Here is a 12,566-nt window from a genome sequence, read left to right as displayed (position 1 = left end):
TAATCTGTCGTTTCTCTCTTGCACATTTTAGGATCTTTTCTTTGTGTTTCACTGTGGTGAGTTTGATTACGACGTGTCGTGGTGAGGATCTCTTTTGATCATGTTTATTAGGGGTTCTCTGAGCTTCCTGTACTAGGATGTCTCTGTCCTTCTCCAAACTTGGGAAATTTTCTGCTAGTATCTCACTAAAAAGGCCTTCTAATCCTTTCTCCCTTTCCATGCCTTCAGGAACTCCTAGAACCCGAATGTTGGGTTTTTTAATAGTATCCTGTAGATTCCTGACAGTATTTTTTAGATTTCTGATTTCTTAAGGAATACAAATTTCATAAGTACGTTAGGAATATAATTATTCTTCCCACCATATCAGCCCTCCCACCCCCTCTCCCCCCTTTTTCTCCTCCCTCTCCCCTTGCCAGTCCCAATCTCCATTAAGATTCATTTTCAATTAACTTTGTACACAGAAGACAAACTCTATACTAAGTAAAGATTTCAACAATTTGTATGTGCACATACACACACACACACCAAAAAAACTGGTTGAGAACTGGTTTTACAGTTAACTCTCAATACAACTCATTGAGGACAGGTCCCGCATGGGGATTTAGTGCATGGTGCCTTCTGTTGTTAATTTAACAATTAACACTCTTATGCATGACATCAGTGACTACCCAAGGCTCTTTGCATGAGCTGCCTAGGCTATGGAAGAGTTTGGAGTCCACAAACTGTCAGTATTTGAACAAAGCCATAGCAAGGCAGAAGTTCTCTCCTCCCTTCAGAGAAAAGTACATCCTTCTTAATGGCCACTTCTTTCCACATGGGTCCCTCTCACAGAAATCCTTCATATAAGGCATTTTTGCCACAGTGTCTTTGCTTTGCATGCCTGAAATGCTCTCATGGGCTTTCAGCCAGGCCAGGCAACTTTAATGGATGATTCTGAGGTCAAAGTGTTACTTAAAGTGATTGTCATTCTATGAATCTGCTGGGTGGACTGCTTCTCGTGTTGGGCGTTCTCTCCTTTTTAATTCTATTACTAGGACTTGATGCTATTTATATGATCTCTTTAACACTTAATCCTATCTATATGTTCATTTTAACACTTACTATGATCACTTTAACATTTAAATGGCATTATTACCACCAAGTATAATAGGATTTGGAGTCCCATGACAAGTTTTGAAACTGTACCCTTAGAAGTAAGTCTGTAGGAATGTACGCAGAACTATACAGGTTTACAGTTAAACTTCTTCCTCCTTCTCTTATTCCCACATTTTTTTACTGAGGTCTATTTTCCATTGATTTTATACACATGATTAACTCTAAGTTAAGAGTTCAACAAATAGTATGAAGAAAAAGAAGATGAAAAAACAAAATGAAACTGTTCCTCAACAGTCAAGACAAGGGCAGCTCAGGTCATCCCTTCTCAAAGTGTCAATTTCACTTCTACGGATTTCATTTAAGGTGCTCTATTAGTTCTCACAGATCAGGGAGAACATATTGTATTTGTCCCTTGGGACTGGCTTGTTAGTGACTAAGTATGATGTTTTCCAGATTCATCTATTTTGTTGCAAATGACAAGATGTCTTTTTTTTAATCACTATGTAGTATTCCATAGTGTACAAATCCCATACTTTCTATATCCAGTCTTCCATTGATGGGCATTTAGGTTGATTCCATGTCTTAGCTATTGTGAATTGAGCTGCAATTAACAGTGAGGTGCAGATGGCTCTTTTGTTTACTGATTTCATTTATCTTGGGTTAATTTCCAGGAGTGGGATGACTGGGTATTATGGTAGGGCTATATTCAGATTTTTTAGGTATCTCCATGCTGTCCTCCATAATGGCTTTACCAGTTTACATTCCCACCGACAGTGTATTAAGAGGTATTTTCCCCACACCCTCTCCAGAATTTGTTGTTTGATTTCTTTATGAAAGCCATTCTAACTGGGATGAGGTGAACCCTCATTGTGGTTTTGATTTGCATTTCCCTGATGGTTAGTGATCCTGAACATTTTTTCATGTGTCAGTTGGCCACTTGGATTTCCAAAATGTCTAAGGCCTTTGCTCATCACTTAACTGGGTTGTTCGTTTTGTTATTGTGGAGTTTCTTGATCTCTTTGTAGATTCTGGTTATTCTTTATTGGTTGCATAATTTGCAAATATTTTTTTCCCATTCTGTCAGTTTCTGCTTCACTTTCCTGTTTCTTTTGCCATACAGAAATGTTTCAATTTGTTGTAATCCCATTTGTTAATTTTGGCTTCAACCGCCTGTGCCTCTGAAGTCTTTTCCAAGAATTCTGCCTGTGCCAATGTCTTGCAGGGTTTCCACAAAGTTCTCTAATAATTTGACGGTGTCACATCATAGATTTAGATCTTTAATCCAGTGAATCTTTAATGAGTGAATTTTTGTGTAATGTAGGGCTCTTGCTTCATACTTCTGCCTGTGGAAATCCAGTTTTCCCACCATCATTTGTTAAATAGACTGTCCTTGCTCCACAGTTTGGTTTTAGTTCCTTAGTCAAATATAAGTTGGTTGTAGAAGTTTTGATTGATTTCTGGCATTTCTATTCTGTTCCATTGGTCTACTCATCTGTTTTTGTACCAATGCCAGGTTATTTTGATTATAACTGCCTTGTAGTATGGGCCGGCACCGTGGCTCACTAGGCTAATCCTCTGTCTGCAGCACCTGCACACAGGGTTCTAGTCCCAGTCGGGGTGCCAGATTCTGTCCTGGTTGCTCCTCTTTCAGTCCAGCTCTAAGCTGTGGCCCGGGAAGGCAGTGGAGGATGGCCCTCCAAGTGCTTGAGCCCTGCACCCACATGGGAGACCAGGAGGAAGCACCTGGCTCCTGGCTTTGGATCATCGCAGCGCACCAGCTGCAGCACGCTGGCCACAGCGGCCATTTGGGGGGTGAACCAACAGAAAAAGGAAGACCTTTCTCTCTGGCTCTCTCTCTCATTCTGCCTGACAAAAAAATAAATAACTGCCTTGTAGTATGTCTTTGAAATCTAGTGATGCTTCTGGCTTTGTTTCTGTTGCATAGGATTGCTTTTAGATACTTGAGGTCTCCTGTGCCTCCATATGAATTTCAGCATCATTTTTCCTAGATTTGAGAAGAATGTCCTTGATATGTTTACTGGTAACACACTGAATCTATAAATTGTTTTTGGAAGAATGTACATTTTGATGATGCTGATTCTTCCAATCCATGAACATGGAAGTTTTTTTATTTTTTGGTAGCTTCTATTTCTTTAATGTTTTGTAATCATCATAGAAATTTTTTACATCCTTGGTTAAATTTGTTCTGAAGTATTTGATTTTTTTGTAGCTATTGAGAGTGGGATTGATCTTAGAAGCTTAATCTCAGCCATGGCATTATCTGTGTATACAAAGATTGTTGATTTTTTTATATTAACTTCATATCCTGCTACTTTACCAAACTCCTTTGAGTTCCAATAGTCTCTTAGTGGAGTGTTTTACATCCCCTGTATATAGAATCATGTCATCTGCAAGTAGGGATAGTTTGACTCCCTCCTTCCCAATTTGTATTCCTTTCTTTTTTCTTGCCTAATGGTTCTGGCTAAAACTTCCAGGACTATATTGAAAAGCAATGGTGACAGTGGTCATCCCTATAATGTACCAGATCTCAGGGGGAATGCTTCCACCTTCTCCCCATTCAATATGAAGCTGGCCTTGGGTTTATCATAAGTCACCTTGATTGTGTTTAGGAATGTTCCTTCTATACCCAGTTTGCTTAGAGTTTTTGTCATGAAAGGTGTTGTATAAAATGTTTTCTCTGTATCTATTGAGATAATCATGATTTTTGTTCAGCAGATTGTGAACATGATTTATCACATTGATTGATTTGCAAATGTTGAACCAGCCCTGTATACCAGAGATAAATCTCACTTGGTCTGGGTGGATGATCTTCCTGATGTGTTGTTGGATTCAATTGGCTAGAATTTTATTCAGGATTTTTACATCTGTGTTCGTAAGGGAAATTGGTCTGTAACTCTCTTTCTCTGTTGCATCTTTTTCAGATTTAGGAATGAAGGTGATGCTGGCTTCATAGAAAGAACTTGGGAGGATCCCCTCCCTTTCAATTGTTTTTAATAACTTAAGAATTGGAGTTAGTTCTTTAAATGTCTGGTAGAATTCAGCAATGAAGCCTTTTCTTTTTTGGGAAGGCCTTTATTATTGATTCAATTTCCATCTTGTTTACAAGTCTAAGTATTCTACACCTTCATGGCTCAATTTAGGTAGGTTGTATGTATCCAGGAATCTATCCATTTCCTCTAGGTTTCCCAGTTTGTTGGCATACAGCTCTTTGTAGTAATTTCTGATGACTATTTTTGTGGTGTCTGTTGTTACATTTCCTTTTTCTTCTCATTTTATTGATTTGGGTTTTTTTTTTTTTTGGTTAGTTGGGCCAATGATATGTCAATTTTGTTTATTTTTTCAAAAAAAATGCTTCATTTTGCTGATCTTTTTTTTTATTCAGTTTTGATTTCTCTAAATTATTTTTCTCCTACTTGTTCTGGGTTTGGTTTGTTGTTTTTCTAGATCCTTAAAATGGATTGATAGGTTGTTTATTTGGTTCCTTTCCAATTTCTTGATGTAGGCACCCATTGGTATAAACATTCCTCTTAACACTGCTTTTTCTGTATCCCATATTTTTAATATGTTGTGTTGTCATCTTCATTTGTTTCCAGAAATTCTCACTTGATTTCTTCTATGACTTACTGTTTATTCAATGTTGTGAGGTACAGAAATTAAAACACAGTGAGAGTTTTCAGGTCAAATTAGGAGTCTTTATTAGCCAGTTGGCAACAGCCTTCTCACAGAGCAAATCCAGAGAAGACAGCCCCGAGTTGCAATTGTATGGCAATTTTAAAGGCAGAAATCCCATCCTGATGGCCTTGGTTATTATCAAGCAATGAAGCCAAAGTACAGAAGCCAGATATAAGTCAGTTACATCCAGATGAGCAGACCACATTTATAACTTGTTTGTCTCAAAGGAACAATTTTGCTCCAATGCAGTTAGGCAAGTGTAACCTTACCAAGGTACGCTATATCTTGGGGAAAAAATTTTAAGTAACAAATTTCCTAAGTTGCCCTATCACATTCCCTACTGGTTTTATTTGGGATTCAAATCATTGACTCTCCTAATGGCTCCAATTTTTTCGTGTGATCTAATTGTTCTTGAACTAGTGTTAAATTGTTTCTATGCTAACCACTAGGTGGTGAGTAAAAAACAGTGTTTCTTCTAAAGCCTGGTTTTAGGAACAAAAGATCTAACCCCCTTTGGTTTTGTAGGGCTATCTCGGACAAGCAGTTTAGCGAAAATTTAAGCTGATTTATAGATTTTTTGGCCCACTCTTTCCCATAGTTGGAGAGCTGGGATTTAGGCCCTGCTGCATAGCATAGGTCCCTGTCCTGGTTTCCTTGATTACAAATTTTGTCATTACTGGACCCAAACAGTGAACAGAGGTCAAATCGAAACCAGGGGGGAAGTGAAGGAGGAGTTCTTCACAATAACAGTGAAATCCCCAGTCCTTCGCAGCTCCCACTATAGTTTATTAATTGGTGTGGGTGAAGTGAATCTTCACTCTCCCCTGTTGCTAGTATGTTAAACACTAAAATACTTATGAAGCACAGGAAAGTCTGATCTGTAGCAGGTCTCCTGTAGGGCTGGTGATCCATCATTCCACAGCTTCAGATGTGAGGCTTTTTTTTTTACCTGCATGTGATGGATCTTAATGGCATTTTCCTGCTACTTTAACTGCTATTGGTGTGTTTAAGATTACAGGCAGAGGTTCAGCCCACCACGCCTCTAGGGTTGAGCAGTTGTGTTTTTTATCTACACCAGTTCCCCGAGTTGGATATTGCAGGCATCAGCACCAGAGATCAACTGAGGGAGTTCTGGTCACGTGGCTTTTACCAAGGTGTGCAGTTGTTGAAGGTCTGCCTGAAGAGCCTGGAAAGAACTTCAGGGAGTCATTATCCAATTCCAACAGCAGTTCATCCCCTAGTTTGGAGAGTAGGAATGGTGGCCTTTCAAACATTATCTCATAGGGTGTTCGACCTTTCACATGAAGGGTACACCGTGACCATAATAGGGCAAAGGGAGGGAGGCTCATCCATTTTTCACCAGTCTTTAGCTTCAATTTTGTTAAAGTTTTCTTTAAGGTCCTATTTATCCTTTTCACCTGTCCTGAACTCTGTGGTCTACAGGCACAACAAAGCTTTTAATTTATCTTAACACCTTTGTTAGTAATTGAGTCACCTGAGCGATGAACATGGGACCATTGTTGGAGCCCATTGTTAGCGGGAGGCCAAATATGAGGACACTCTCAAACTAATTTTTACTACTACTTGAGCTGTTTGTCTTGGTAGGGTAGGCTTCCACACACCCAGAAAATGTGTCAACAAAATCTAAAAGATAATGGTAACAATATTTTCCAGGTAATATTTCAGTAAAGTCCACTTTTCAATGTTCTCCTGGATCCTTTCCCCATAACTGTATCTCTTGGGCTAACTCACCTCTTTGTCCCTGGTTTACCTGGGTGCAGATATGACATCAGGATGAGACTTGGCCCCGTTGCTGATCCAGTCCAGGGATGTAATAGTGGCATTGCAGTAACTCAGTTAATTTTGTACTTCCTAGATGGGTGCTGTGATGGACTTGTTCCATCAGTTTTTGGCTGATAGCCATTGGGAGGAGTGGCCTCTCATCAGGAAGGCACACCCATCCTTCACAGTTCATCTTAGTCCCTAGCAACTGTCCTTTGACTTTGTGTGTGTGTGTGTAGCCAGGAGCCTTTTGTAGAGTTTGGACAGGGGCAACAGGGAGAATCTGGGAGGGCCACACTGGTTTTAAGGCAGTTTTCTGAACTGTTTTGTTCATAAATGTATTCCCTTTGGCCTCTGGGGACTCTAAGTTCTGATGTCCCTTGCAGTGAATGATGGCTACTTTCCTAGGTAGCCACACTGCTTTTAACAAGGCTAAGATTTTGGATACATTTTTTATCTGCTTTTCTCCAGATGTTAGAAGGCCCCTCTTTTTTGCCACTGCCCATGTTCATGTGGCATTATATAAAGCATACTTGCTGTCCATGTAAAGATTAACAGATTTTTCCCTGTTCATCTTAAAGTCTGAGTTAGTGCTGTTAACTCAGCCCTTTGAGCAGAAGTTCCATGCCCTAATGCTTGGGTCCAAATAACTTCTGAGAATGTAACTATCGCTATACCTGCATATCTTATTCCTTAGGAGATGAAGCTGCTCCAATTGGTGAACAAAACAGCATCTGGGTCTTTCAGCAGGTGTCGGTCAGATCTACCTGCATGTTTAAGGATTCCATCACCTCTTTACACTTATGGAAAGGCTTCAATGGGTCATCATCAGGAAGTAAAGTGGCAGGATTTAAAGCAGTACTTTTTAGAAGTTTGATTCTTGGTGGGTCTAGGAGCTGTACCTGGGATTGGGTGATCCATGCATTGGAGAGCCACCTCTCTAGGAGGCTCCACAATAAAGCTCACGGTGAGTGGGGGGCCACTATTTGTAAGTCCTGACCCAGTGTTAGTTTTGAGGCTTCCTTGTAGTAGGCACACTGATCCTTCTTAAGGACAATCCCACCTTAGTGGGCCCTTGTCTGGCCCAAGCTCTGGGTCTTTTTTTTTTTTTTAAGGTCACTGCCATACTCCAGGTCATCTTATTTGGTCTGGGTAGTAACAGGGCCAACTCGATTATTGTAGACCCATTGAGCCACCTCTACCAATTTAGAAAGGAGCTTTCCCTCAAACCCTTTTTTATCTTTATAGCTTATATCTAATACTGGGTGGCGAATGGGATACAAACATCACATTAATACCATGGCTATTTTCAGAGGGCTCTGGGTCTATGGGGATGTATACACAGTGTGCCTCAAAGAGGCACTCAAATGTGATCGGAGACTCATCCATCTTTTGGATGGTCTCATTTACTGTAGATAAATTAGTGGGCTTCTTTGTTGCTGCTGTGTGTACCCCCTTATGAGAACCTGGTGATACCGAGCAAAAGCCTCCTTACCTCTATCATCATTTGGGTCCCAATCAGGGTGGCTAAGGGGAAATACTCTCTCCAGTCTGATGGGTTCAGAGATAGGCTGCCTGTCGGGGCCCAGGACCAATTTTTGGCCCTCTTGCAAGATGTACTTTCTCTCTCTTCTGAGTTAAAAAGAGTCTGAAGGAGCTACTGGCAGCTGTCCCAGGTTGGCTGGTGAGTAAAAATAGAATCAAGAAGAGAAATTAAGCCCTGTGGCTTCTCTGAAAAATGAGGTGTTTTGTTATTTCCAGTTGTATAGGTCACTAGTAGAAAAGGGAGCATAAACCATAAAAGGGGGCCTGTCCCCTCCTAGAAGGGAGGCAACCTTTCATAAAGGAAGAGCTTAGTGCTTCCTGCGGCTGCCAGTGATATGTTGACTCACTCCACATGTGAGGAGGACTGACAGGTCAAAGTTCTCCCTTGCCATCATTTGTTGCCTGAAAAGAGTCAGGAGTCGCTGAGGCCGAGGCACCAGCTCCATAGGGGCCAGGTCCTCTGGGGGTGCCCTGTATAACAGGAGATAAGGGCCCCTTCCTCTTTGACTTGGCCAGAAGCATGTGATGCTTCTCAAGCACTTTTACCTTTTTTGGGGGGGGGCAAGCTTTTAATCAAGATGAGGGATTAGAAAAGAAATCTATCCAGATCTCAATATACAGGATCTAGTCAGGATAGGCAGGCTTCCCACAAATCATATTATGGACCTGCAGAGCTATATAGAAAGATTAATAGTTCCTCTGGCAGCCACCAGATGTCAAAGGTAGGCCCTTCTCATGCACAGAAGAACTGGGAATCAAAAGCATTTAAAGTAAAAACCAAAAGACTTAGATAATTTTAGTAAAGTCAAAGAGTGTGCTGCTAAGATATAGCCCAAAGGTAGATCAGCAGGGAGGGGTGATTCTTGCCCCATCTCTATGACAACACCAACACACCAAAACAGAAGGAACAAACAACCCCTTACACAAATTAGACTCAACCAAGACCAGAATCTGAGATGGTGTCTCGAACTCAGACCTGGTTGTGGAAGTAATGCTGTTTCTAGTCACCCAACAACTGCAGACAGGTCAACCCACAGACCAGAAACTAGGAAAAATGATTTCTACTCACCAGTGAGGTGTCAGATGACTCTTTTGACTTAAATTTAGCAAAGACTCCAAGAAACTGTGTGAAAGTGTGAGAAGTCAGCCCAGGGCCAAGAAACATCTCTCAGTGGCTTCCCTCTGAGCCTCTTCCTTGGGCTACACCATAGTGTCAGAGCTAGCTCCACTGTTCCAAGAGAGACAGGGGAAGATCTCGCTGGGGCCTCCAAATGTTGTGGGGTTCAGAGATTAAAACACAGAGAGACTTTTCAGGTCAAATTAGGAGTCATTATTAGCCAGCTGGTGACTGCCTACTGACAGAGCATAGTCCACAGAAAACAGCCCCAAGTTGCAATTGTGTGGCAATTTTAAAGGCAGAAACCACATCCTGGTGGCCTTGGTCATTATGAAAGAAGCAAGCAAGCCAAAGGACAGAAGCAAGAAATATGCAGGTTACATCCAGATGAGCAGACCGCATTTGTAACTTTTTTTGTCTCAAGGAACAGTTTCTGCTCCAACGCGGTTAGGCAAATCTAACTATATCGAGGAATCATATGTCCTGTGGAAAAAATTTTAAGTTACAAATTTTTGCAAATTTCTTAGGTTGCCCTGTCACATCAGGAGCATGTTTTTCAGTTGCCATGTGTTTGCACATGTTGTAGAGATTTCTGTGTTGCTGATTTCCAGCTTCATTCCATGTGGTCCAAGAAGATACATGGTATGATTTTTTTTTTTAATTTGGTGAAACTTGCTTTATGGCCTAGTATGTGGTCAATCTGAGAGAAAGTTCCATGCACTGGTGAGAAGGTGTATTCTTCAACTGTAGCATGAAAAATTCTGTAGAAATCAGCTCAATCCATTTGGTCTACAGTGTCAATTAAATCTGTTTCCTTGCTGATTTTCTGCTTGATCTGTCCATTGCAGAAAGTGGGGTTTTGAATTCCCCATTACTATTGTATTGGCATCTAAGTCTCCCTTTAAGTCCCTTAATACTTCTTTTTAATTAGCCAGGTGCCCTGTAATTAGGTGCATGTTTATAATCATTATATCTTTCTATTGAATTGATCCTTTAATCATTTCTTTATCTCTTAACAGTTTTTGTGTTAAAGTCTATTTTGATATTAGGATGGCTACACCAGCTTTTTTTTAGTATGGAATATCTTTTTCCATCCTTTCACTTTCAGTCTGTGTGTATCTTTGTTGGTGAGATGTTTCTTGTAGGCAGTAAGTAATGGGTTTTGTTTTTAATCCATTCAGCCAGTCTGTGTCTTCTAACTTGAGAGTTGAGGCTGTTCTGGTGGGGTGAATTCTCTCAGCTCTTGCTTATCTAGAAAATACTTTATTTCTCCTTCACTTTTGAAGGATAGCTTCACTGGATATAACATTCTTGGTTGGATTTTCTTTTCTTTTGAAACCTTGAATATATCATCCCATTCTACTCTGGCCTGTAGGGTTTCTACTGAGAAGTCTGATATTAATCTAATTGGTTTTCCTTTATATATAATTTACAGATTACTCTTCCTGTTTTTAGACTCTACTAATCTTTACCTTTTGGCAATTTCTATTTTCAGTTGAGTCTGCTTGGGGTCCTTGGAGCTTTTGGTATCTGGACGTCCATGTCTCTTTCAAGACCTTGGAAATTTTCAGTTGTTTCATTTAGGAGGTTCTCAATGGCTTTTTCCTTTTCTTCTCCTTTAGGAATAACTATAATATGAATATTTGGTCATTTAATGGTATCCCCTGTTATGTGTAGATTTTTTTCATTTTTGATTGGGTTGTTTCCAAAGTCTTGTCTTTAAGATCAGAAATTATTTCCTCCCATTGGTCTATTCTACTTAGTAAGCTCTCAATTATTTAATTTCACTGGTTGAAGATTTCATAACCAAAACCCCTATTTGTTTCTTCTTGCTGAGTTCTATAGCTACATTTTCCTGCATCTAATTAAATTTCTCTATACTCATTATTTTGAATGCTCTGTGTCAATTCATATATTTCCTTCAGTTTAGGACTGAATTCTTGAGTATTGTGTTCCTTTGGAGATATTCTGCATATCTCCTGTGTCCCTATGTTGACACATCACCCCATCTGGTACAATTATCCTTTCTTTTTTATGGAGTATTTTTAATGGGATAGTTTATGGTTTAGCTGGTGTGCAGGGTATACTTGGCTTGTTGCTGTGACTTTGGTTCTAGATGAGCCCATGAATGTAATCTGATTTTCTTAATGTCAGCTGTGTCTAATAGGGACCCAGTGGACTAGTTTGCTGCAGATTTTTGGGGTAGAGGTGCGGCATTGAGATGAATAGGGGTTTCCTAGGATGTATATTTTTGGTCCACAGAGAGGTCAGTCTCTGGCAAATTTGATAGCCAGGATCTTGTTCTTATCACTGAAGGAGACAGGAGTGGCTGCCCCCTTGTCCTCCTGGCAAGCCTGAGTTATACCTGAGCTTATGGTACCAATTACTATGATTCTAGAACTGTGTGATATGGATGGAGCCTTCCTCAGGTTCTGCGTGGTGAGTCTAACTGGTGTTGTGGTTTATAATGACAACAATCTCAGGACCAGGGGATGTGAAGCTGGATCCTGTTCTGATCCTGCAGGGTGACTCCAAGGTAGAAAGGACATTTTACTCTGGCAGGTATGAACCCAGAGTGGTGGAGTACAGGTAAGTTATTCCCTATGTCCACTGGGTAGATTCCAGTGGCACCAAGAAGTTTAGAACAAATTGTTCCAGTCCTGGTGTTAGTGGGGTCATTACCCTGATCTGCCAGGTGAGAGCAGATTTTTTTATGGGCTGCTTCCCACATAGAGTGAATGAGCATAACTCTGGGGTGGATGCAAGAAAATCTCTCACAACTGAGGGATCAGTCCACTGCTCTGTCTCTGAGGATAATGTTGGTTGGAGAACACAGATGTGCTGGGTAAATACGGTACTTTGTGGGATTGGCAGAGGGGAAGGAAGCAAGGTAGCTTCCCTACTCCATGCCTGGTAGTTACTCAGATCTCAATTAGCTCTCCAGGCTGAAGGAAAAAAAAAACCACTGGGTGCTTATGAAATTCCATCTTAGCTAAAATTGTGAGGAGTGGGGTGTGCAGTTTTTTTTCCTACCTTAGCCTGTATAGATGAAGGCTCACAGCAGCAACTTGCTATGCCTTGTGGTTGGAGACAGTGGTGTCTGGCTTCTCTCATATGTCCCATAGTCTTTGTTTTGTTTTGTTTTTTCACTTTATCTTCTTGGCTTCTCCCATCTTGTCTGTGTTTTTCTTTGTGATCTGGGACTCCCTGGTCATAGAAGCCTGCTGGAAGTGAAATCTGGGCTCTATTTGTTTTAACCTGCAATCCAAAATTTATTTGTAAAATATTGATGCCATCAAATAAAACACAATCATTTGCATAAAAAATACTTGAA

General features: G+C 40.5%; 1 long non-coding RNA gene across 5 annotated transcripts in view; it reads right to left on the bottom strand.

Moving 5' to 3' along the window:
• Positions 1 to 4,631: 4,631 nt before the first annotated feature.
• Positions 4,632 to 12,566, bottom strand: part of LOC133754187 (uncharacterized) — a 65,174-nt gene continuing 57,239 nt past the window's right edge. For 2 of the 5 annotated variants that reach the window (XR_009865166.1, XR_009865167.1), the window contains one exon: positions 4,632 to 12,490. This is a non-coding gene — a long non-coding RNA (uncharacterized LOC133754187). The remainder of the gene's footprint in view (positions 12,491 to 12,566) is intronic. The other 3 variants (XR_009865165.1, XR_009865168.1, XR_009865169.1) reach the window with 2 other exon arrangements.

The sequence above is a fragment of the Lepus europaeus genome, chromosome 3 (genome assembly GCF_033115175.1).
Source record: "Lepus europaeus isolate LE1 chromosome 3, mLepTim1.pri, whole genome shotgun sequence".
Taxonomy (NCBI): Eukaryota; Metazoa; Chordata; class Mammalia; order Lagomorpha; family Leporidae; genus Lepus; species Lepus europaeus.
Note: the sequence above shows the minus strand (reverse complement) of the source record. Positions and strands in the feature narration are given on the sequence as shown.